Source organism: Lepidochelys kempii, chromosome 2 (genome assembly GCF_965140265.1).
Source record: "Lepidochelys kempii isolate rLepKem1 chromosome 2, rLepKem1.hap2, whole genome shotgun sequence".
NCBI lineage: Eukaryota > Metazoa > Chordata > Testudines > Cheloniidae > Lepidochelys > Lepidochelys kempii.
This window is the reverse complement of record NC_133257.1, coordinates 15,071,119-15,080,953: the sequence shown is the minus strand read 5'-3', so window position 1 is coordinate 15,080,953 and position 9,835 is coordinate 15,071,119.

Genomic DNA, 9,835 nt, shown 5'->3' with positions numbered 1-9,835 from the left:
CAGGGGTGGTGTGGGGACCCCACAGCTCCCCATTTTGTCATGCATATTTTTAGTTAAAGTCATGGATAGGTCATGGGCTTCCATGAATATTTCTTTATTGCCTGTGACCGGTCTGCGATTTTCACTAAAAATATGGATGACAAAAATCTTAGCCTTAAGCATGACAATCCCCCAATCTTAGATCCTTTTGTTTTACAAGGCAGGATCTACTGTCTTAGAGACAGGACCAAATCTTTCAGTTATCCTCCATCTTTTAACCTAATGGCTAGTTTTTTTCTGGGAAAAGTGAATTATCAATGAAATGTGATTTAGAAAAGGAGCAGCCTAGAAGCTAAGCGGCCACCTGAACAAAATATGTTTAAGAAATGTGAAAGCATTGAGATAGTGACAAGCACATTCTGTTGCACCAATAAATCAGTAGAATGTGCAATTCAGCTGGATTTTGGCTTAGTCGGGGAATAGCAATTAAATTACAAGCTAGCTGTCACCGTTCAGGGCAACTGCACCTGTATTCTCCCTCTGTGATCCACAGGGCACTCACATTTCAATGTCCAGCTCCCCAGCCACCACTTCTCTTGGGTGGAGACCTGCATCTCTCCCTCTTGTGACAGGGGTATTTCCAGGCTGCACAGGGTCCCTGCCTACATTGTGAATTCCCCAGCAAGTCAGATGGCCTCAGCAGGCCTGCTTTGCCTTCCTTCCTCAGAGGCTATACACAGTGTAATTGCCCACAATTAAGTGACCACACAGCTCCCTTCTACCAAGCACATTTATTCTTAAGGTTAAAATGAACAATAAAAGAACCTATACCCATGCTGATAAGCTTACCAGAGATCACCCCATCTCCAGCCAGGGCTCTGGCAGGTGAGCAGTCCTTCAAACCCCACACCAAGGGTTTTTTTCTGTGGTTACTTACAAGGTCATAACCACCTGGGCTCAGAACAAGCAGAGCCATGAATCTGATAGTCACTTCTTTATACCATTTGGGTCTTTGATTTGTCCTCATGTACCAGATGATCAGCAAACAAGAGGTCCTCATACCACGCTTCAAAAGACTGACTTCTTGCATAACCAAAGGGTTTACACTTGGATACATCTCCCAACATGGTTTCAGCTAGAGAGACGAGGTGGGTGAGGTAATATCTTTTATTGGATCAACTTCTGTTGAGAGAGACAAGTTGGTCCAATAAACCTCTCTAACATCCTGGGACCAACCAGGCTACAACTACACTGCATTGTTTCAATTAGTCCTTTGAAGCTCATAGAATTTACCAGGGTTCACATTAGTTATGCCTCCCCCTGGAGATATTCCACATAATCCCACAATAATAGATAAACATTTGCATTTTTAACACAAACTCCTAAAATACTTATACTTAATTCAATATGATCTTTTTTGGCTATTGCAGGAAATTTGCCATACCTGTCACACTAGTTCTGGGCTGGGCTTTGATATGACATTTTGAAGGCTGTGCAGACTGATCAAAATAAGGGGAACATGTTCATGGAAGATTTTGAAAAATTTCAACTGCTGTATGAGCCATTGTAATAAATAGTCCCCTGTCTTGTGCTGCAAATCTAGAGGTGGCATTATAGATGGGAATTCTTCTGCTGCCAGCTTTCCAGGAGATTATTATATATATCTTGCATGTGGCTTTAAAATAAACTTCCAGTGTCAATTATCCCATCCTTCATCTGGGTTTGGACCCAAAAAGAACCACTGTTTTCAAGAGGATATTATTCTTTGAACTGAAGAAGAAAAGAATAGCTGTTCTATAAATTCACGGAAGGAGATTGATTTCCTTCCAAAACACCAAAGGCCCTTTGGTCCCCATGAATTTACCTAGGTTCATAAAGCTATTTCCAGAATTAAAGAAGAATTTACAGCATTGCTAAAAGTAAATCAGACCTTGGTGCAGTGCTTAGAAAGCAATTTCCTTCTCTGTCCATATTTGCCATTGTAAATAAGACCAAAAAGTAATTATTATGGAAAGTAAAATGGCCATTTACAACACTGTCTGACTTGTTTATTTTCCTGTGCTCTTAAATTATTGGCAGGCTTCGTTCACTTCAAGTTCTGCAAGAATTTTTGAACAGGAAAAACAAAATGTAAGTGACAATCTTACCCTCATTTAAGACCTTATCAATACGCCAGGGAACAAACTTTGACAAGCATCTTCTGTAGGCACAGTTCTGAATATAGATCACCTCTCCTGTTGTTTTGCTTCCCCTGCCTTTTGCTTATTATTAAACTCATATAAATTAGAGATGTAAGACGGACCTGGGAGGTCCTCTAGCCCATCTCTGCCCTAGTGCAAGACTTGTCCGTGTGTTCTCCTGTACGTTGTCCTGAAATCTGTGAAATGATGCAAACAGAGGAGCTTCTCTTATTTGATTTGGGTGACTATCCCATGATACAAGAGATCTTCCCAACAGGATACTCAGCATATTTCAATCGCTCAACTGGACCCCTTCATTCCAACTGACAGCTTCTTGACCTACACAAACAATCCCCATTTCTCCTGTGGTTAAATCCTTCAGATACTTTCTGAGTGTGGCAGGTCCTGAATCTGCAAACAGTTTAAACATAATTTCATAGAATCATAGACTTTAAGGTCAGAAGGGACCATTATGATAGTCCAGTCTGACCACCTGCACAATGCAGGCCACAGAATCTCACCCACCCACTCCTGTAACAAACCCCTAACCTCTGTGTGAGCTATTGAAGTCCTCAAATCATGGTTTAAAGACTTCCAGTGCAGAGAATCCTCCAGCAAGTGACCCGTGCCCCATGCTGCAGAGAAAGGTAAAAACCCCCCAGGGCCTCTGATAATCTGTCCTGGAGGAAAATTCCTTCCCAACCCCAAATATGGCGACGAGCTAAACCCTGAGCATGTGGGCAAGACTCACCAGCCAGACACCCAGGAAAGAATTCTCTGTAGTAACTTAGATCCCACCCAATCTAACATCCCATCACAGGCCGCTGGGCATCTACTGCTAATAGTTGAAGATCAATTAATTGCCAGAATTAGGCTATCCCATCATATCATCCCCTCCATAAACTTATCAAGCTTAGTCTTGAAGCCAGATATGTCTTTTGCCCCCACTGCTCCCCTTGGAAGGCTGTTCCAGAACTTCACTCTGATGGTTAGAAACCTTCCTCTAATTTCAAGTCTAAACTTCCTGATGGCCAGTTTATATCCATTTGTTCTTAGGTACACATTGGTACCGAGCTTAAATAATTCCTCTCCCTCCCTGGTATTTATCCCTCTGATATATTTATAGAGAGCAATCATATCTCCCCTCAGCCTTCTTTTGGTTAGGCTAAACAAGCCAAGCTCTTTGAGTCTCCTTTCATAAGACAGGTTTTCCATTCCTCGGATCATCCTAGTAGCCGTTCTCTGTACTTGTTCCAGTTTGAATTCATCCTTCTTAAACATGGGAGACCAGACCTGCACACAGTATTCCAGGTGAGGTCTCACCAGTGCCCTGTATAACTGTACTAAAACCTCCTTATCTCTACTGGAAATACCTCGCCTGATGCATCCCAAGACCGCATTAGCTTTTTTCACGGCGATATCACATTGGCGGCTCATAGTTATCCTGTGATCAACCAATACTCCGAGGTCCTTCTCCTCCTCTGTTACTTCCAACTGATGCGTCCCCAGTTTATAACAAAAATTCTTGTTATTAATCCCTAAATGCATGACTTTGCACTTTTCACTATTAATTTCATCCTATTACTATTACTCCAGTTTACAAGGTCACCCAGATCTTCCTGTATGATATCCCGGTCTCTCTCTGTATTGGCAATACCTCCCAGCTTTGTGTCATCCGCAAATGTTATTAGCACACTCCCACTTTTTGTGCCGAGGTCAGTAATAAAAAGATTAAATAAGATTGGCCCCAAAACTGATCCCTGAGGAACTCCACTAGTAACCCTCCTTCCAGCCTGACAGTTCACCTTTCAGTGTGACCCATTGTAGTCTCCCCTTTAACCAGTTCTTTATCCATCTTTCAATTTTCATATTGATTCCCATCTTTTCCAATTTAGCTAATAATTCCCCATGTGGAACTGTATCAAATGCCTTACTGAAATCCAGGTAAATTAGACCCACTGCGTTTCCTTTGTCTAAAAAAATCTGTTACCTTCTAAAAGAAGGAGAGCAGGTTATTTGGGCCCTCCGATTTAGTTCCAGTAAGCTGTTTGAGTTTAGCTTCTACCTCAGATGTGGTAATATCTACCTCCATATCCTCATTCCCATTTGTCATGCTACCATTATCCCTAAGCTCTTCATTAGCCTCATTAAAGACTGAGGCAAAGTATTTGTTTAGATATTGGGCCAAGCCTAGATTATCCTTAACCTCCACTCCATCCTCAGCGTTTAGCGATCCCACTTCTTCTTTGTTTTCTTCTTATTTATATGGCTATAGAATCTTTTACTATTGGTTTTAATTCCCTTTGCAAGGTCCAACTCTACATAACTTTTGGCCTTTCTGACTTTTTTCCTACATGTTCTGACCTCAATAAGATAGCTTTCCTTGCTAATCCCTCCCATCTTCCACTAGTTGTAGGGTTTCTGCTTTTTCTTAATCACCTCTCTGAGATGCTTGCTCATCCAGCTTGGTCTACAACTCCTGCCTATGAATTTTCCCCCCTTTCTTGGTATGCAGGTTTCTTATAGATTCTGCAACTTTGACTTGAAGTAATTCCAGGCCTCCTCCGCCTTTAGATCCACAAGTTCCTCAGTCCAGTCCACTTCCCTGACTAATTTCCTTAATTTTTTAAAGTTAGCCCTTTTGAAATAAAAAACCCTAGTCACAGATCTATTTTTGTTTATCCTCAAGTACTTAGCTCTTTGCAAGGTTATGGCTTTAGATTCTGTCTGAAAATCTGGCTACTTTCTTCCTGGTTCTTCATTCTCCCCACAAGGAGGTACTCAGATGGGAGAATTCATAGGAGAGTGAAGTGTTGTTATTTTGATGCCGTAAGAACTTAAGGCTCAGGCCCCTATTTTATGTAGCACTAGTAAAATACGACTTGTGGATTTTCAGCCGTTCCTAACATTTAGTAAGTGACTTTATAATGATTTAGGAAATAAAGGACTTGAGAGAGATGTTAAACTTCCTGTCATGTTTTTTTTTTTTCAAAAACTAGCTCCCTATAAGAAATTTGCAGAACAGTAAGTCTGTCACTTCTGTAGTTTTAATTAACTGAGGCTTTAAAAATGTCTCTTTAAATGCCTATATCCTAAGAACAGAACCGTATTTGATTAAGAATGATCGGTCAGATCATGCCACCCATGAGCCATCTCCTTCCCCTTTTGTGACCTGGAGGGGCCCTCAGTCATCACCGGGATGGGGCCAGTCTGGTGTAGTGGTCAGAGCATAAGTCAGATGTCAGGAGACTGGAAGGGTCAGGTTACCAGGAGATCAGAGTCTGAGACAGGCCAGAGGACAAGGCAGGTGTCAGGAAGCAGGTAGGATCAGGTTACTAGGAGGTCATCATCAGGCAGCAGGAGCAGGGAGGCTGTCCTAAGTAGGAAAAACCCACATACACAAACAACTTCCTTCCTGTTCCTCTGCTTGGTTTAAATAGAAGCAGGGACACAGTTAGGATCCCCAGGGTTCCTATCACATCCCAGGACTGGAGTCCTCTGTCAGTGCTGAGCTTGTAGTTCTGGCAACTTAACTAGTCACTGGGTGGCAGGCTGGCATTTTCTAGCTCCTAAAAGCCCCATGGATCTGTGGCCCCTAACACCCTCATACAGGACATGAGTCACGTGGGGGAAGGAGTCTTTTGGCCCACCCACCTTTCCCAGGAAAGGTAATGCAGGTCCACAAACCACTGTAGCCAAAAGGGAGTCCCTAGTAGTGCAGCTCAGCAGGAGCCAAGATTAGGGGGGCCCAGGGTTGGTGCAGGACACAGCATAGATAGACCTGGTGGTTTCTCACGCGTCCCTAGAATGCACCAGGTTTGAGGGCAGGCCCCACACCCTCTTCCACTGGGAAGAGGCAAACCCTGTGTCCCTGCCAGGAAGGGGCGGGGTGGGGAGAGAGAGAGTGTGTGTGTGTGTGTAAAAACCCTGTGTCCCTGCCAGGATGGTGTGTATGTGTGGGGATCTTCAGCATTGTCAAAGTAAGGGGGTCACACTTGGGTCACATGCATTTACCAATGCAGCTTTTTTTCAGTCGATCCTAAAATACTTCTGGGGTTCCCAGGACATTACTCACCACTCATTTTTCACCCTTGTGCTTTTCAAGTCATCAGAGCCCCTGGCTGTGTTTTTTAGCCTTGGATATCAGTTACACAATTCATGCATATAGTAGAAGCCCTAAAGGGCCAGCTTTTGCCAACTATTTCCACATAGAACGGATACCTCCTTAATCAAGGGAAAAACCATAGAAATTATAATTTCAGATACCAATATATGGTAACTGTTAGTAAATGCTGAATATTTAATGGTGCCCTGTGAGGATGCATCATCTCCTCAGATATAAGAGAAAAGAGAAAACCTGGGAACAGTGTACTAGAGGAGGAGTTCAGAAAAGTTACAAGCTGGTAGGGAGGAAGGCGCAATCTGCAGAAATCAGGTGCCTTATGGCCATATTAGAGCTACAGTGGCTTGTCTCTTCCACATTAAAAAAGTATAATGGGATAAAAGGGGTTGAACCCTGTCAAGGCTGCTTCCCCACTCTGGCACTTCGAGTGCAGAAGGTGGGGGCCCGCAAGGATTCTAAAAATTAATACTGGCCACTCCAGGCTTGTATTAAACTCCCAAGGTTACAGCTTTTCTCTGACCTTGGATGGGTAGATGCTGCCACCACCCAAGTGCAGAACCCCTTTGAGAGCCCAGGAAGGAGCACTTGGGAATTCCTTCCTGTGGGGTACCCTCAAACCCTCTCACTCCCCCTCCAGGGAAAGAGCTGAGAAAGAAAACAAAGGAAATCAGCTGCTGCAACCAAGTAATGAAACAACAGGTGCACAAACCTCTTAGCACACAGAAATCCAATCCTGTTCTTAAAAAAGGTAAATTTTATTAATAAAAAAAAAGAAAGAAAATACATCTGGGAACTCAGGCTATTGCTAGATTTTAAAAGAGCAACTACAAGAATTAAGCACTAAGAATCGCTTTCTTGAGGTCCAGTTTAAAGGTTACAAGCAAAACAAAAGCACCTGGGGCTAGCACAGAGGAATCCACAAGCCATAACGAAATAAAAGGGATAAACCGAATTGCGTCTTTCTCGACATTTCCTGATCTACTTACATATCTGGGGTTTTAAATGAGTAGTTTCTAGGTATGATACTGATGATTTTTTCATATGTGGCCCAAGCTTCGTACAGCATAACTGCTGCCCTGTCCACCTCTCCCCGGGAGAACAGACAGACAGACAGACAATAGGGGAGTCTTTTTTCAATTTGAAAAAGTTCTACCCTTCCCATTGGCTCTTTTGGCCAGGTGCCCACTCACTTCCTTTTACCTATGCATAACAGTGAGACTTTTTAACCCTTTACAGGTAGAGAAATTAGAGAACAGCTACTAAGAAGGATTTTATAGCAACTGGCTGGCTGGGTGTTCATAAAAAGGAGCTTCCCCTACCCCTTCATTTATCACAAACCCACACTGAAAAGGTTGGTGATGATTAGGACACCACAGAGGAAGAACCGGCTAGAGAAAGAAGTGGATTCTTACCTTTCTGAGGTTCAGGGAACCAGGTGGAAGACATTCGGGACCTGATCCCCAGCTGGGGTCTTTCAGAGCTGGTGCCTTGCGTATATGAAATTCTGTCCATTTGCTTTCCTTTTAATAACATGTTTCTATAATAAAAGTCTCGAGACATTCACTTCACGTACAATGGTTTACATTAAAAAGGAAGCACTTACATCATGAGAGCACCATGATAATGCTGCACATTCTAGAAATAAGAATATACAGTAATTTAGAGAGGGAAGAATGTGGTGCAAATCAGTGTGTAATACCTATGATAGGTCAAATTCTTTCCTGAGATTAAATCCCATACAACTCCAACAACTTCAGTTCAGGGCCAAATTATCTATACATATATCTACAAAGAACACTGGAATTCTAGTAAAGAAAACACTCAGGCACAATGTTTTTAAAACAAGAGAGAAGAGAAGTCAATAAACACTAGCCATGCTGCATTCAGGTTATAGTGTAACCTTTAGCCATATTTATCCATTTATTTTTCTGCTGTAGAATTCATCATATTTAGTAAGATAAACAGTAATTTCCTTCCCCAAGCTGCAGGAAGTACAAATACTGTTATCTAATACAAAGCAATTCAACCTTTACATTGCTGTAGGTTTGCCTGACAGTGATATATTAGAATTTTTAAAAAAATGTGTCATGGACAGTAGATGTGCAAAGTCTATTTGAAAATAATTTGCTTAAGAATTTGTAAGTGATGCATGGCAAATTAGTTTTTCCATTTTTTCCCACAGCCAGATATTACTGCAAGCAATGGCTTAATTAATTCAGAAAGGGTTCATGCTAATAGTGTGAATCTGTTACCATTTAAGATGTTGATGCTCCTCCAAATGTGGTTTTAATGGCAAATAGGCCACGAAAGTTAGTAGTTGAAAATTTAAAAAAAAAAATATTTTTGCAGCTGTGTTTCCTGCCCTTCATGTAATGGCAAGAGTCGTATTTGCAAATTAACAATGAATTTTAATTGTAAACCACAATACACATTAATTTGATAGATTACCCTAGTCCATATACTAAATGCATCAGTTCCTTTTATATTATGTTAAATGGCTACCAAGCAATTCATTGCTACTTCCATTTAAAGTTAGATAGATGTTTCTTAAGGAAAAAACACATTTTTTATTAGGTTTAGTTTAACCAAGCATCACATGTAGCTGGTACAGTTACACTATCTAGCAGACAGACCTCAGTCCTGTAAACATGAAGTCAATGGGAACTACTTGTGTCCTTAAAGGGAAGCACATGTGTAAGCGTTTGCAAGATTGGGTCCACAGCAACTATAGCTAGCTCCAAAATGCAGGATTTTTATTCCACTTGAAATTAAGAAGCTACTGGAAATGCATCTGGGTCTAAATTCCAACAAATGTTATGTGGGTCATAAGGAGCATCCCTCAGTGGCAAGGTCAGGGTTTGACTCCCAGACAGAAGCAGCCATTGAACATTTGCAATTTAATATAATTTAGGGCAAACGAGACAGGACAGTAGTAGCAAAGTGCAGGTGCTAACTTAGTGTGCCATCTGTCTCTCTGACTCAGCCATATTCAAGTGCTGCTTTCCAACCAGAAAGGTGGGGAATCCCTCTAACTCAAGGAAGTGGTCACACTGACTTCCGTGGCTACTTCTTTGAGTAAGGATTAGGAGCAGGAGCAGACTTTTTACCCCATCGGCACAAAGCAGCACCCTCCAGTTTACTGCAAAAAGGAAGCATTTCTCGTAAAACACATACAGAAATTAGCCGCATTTAAACAAAAGAATGGTGTGATGCTGTATGATTGAAATATGACCATGTGTATCCTTGATATTGCTACTGTTAAGACAATTGTAACAAATCTTGTACAAAGTATGTCCTGTAAGGTGTCAATGGAATTGTTATGATTTGCTAAATAAGATTATCCTGTTTAAATCCATGTATCCTGTTTAAATCCACTGTAGCTGAAGTTATGAATATTGACTATATACCTGTATCTCAAATGTGTTTGCTCCGGGGGTAACACCCATAAGGTAGTTTATATCCAGTCTACTTAGCCATTGTGAATGCACTATTCAAGCTTGAGGACCCATCAAAGACACTTCACTCTCACAATGGGCCATAGCCCAGCTACCTC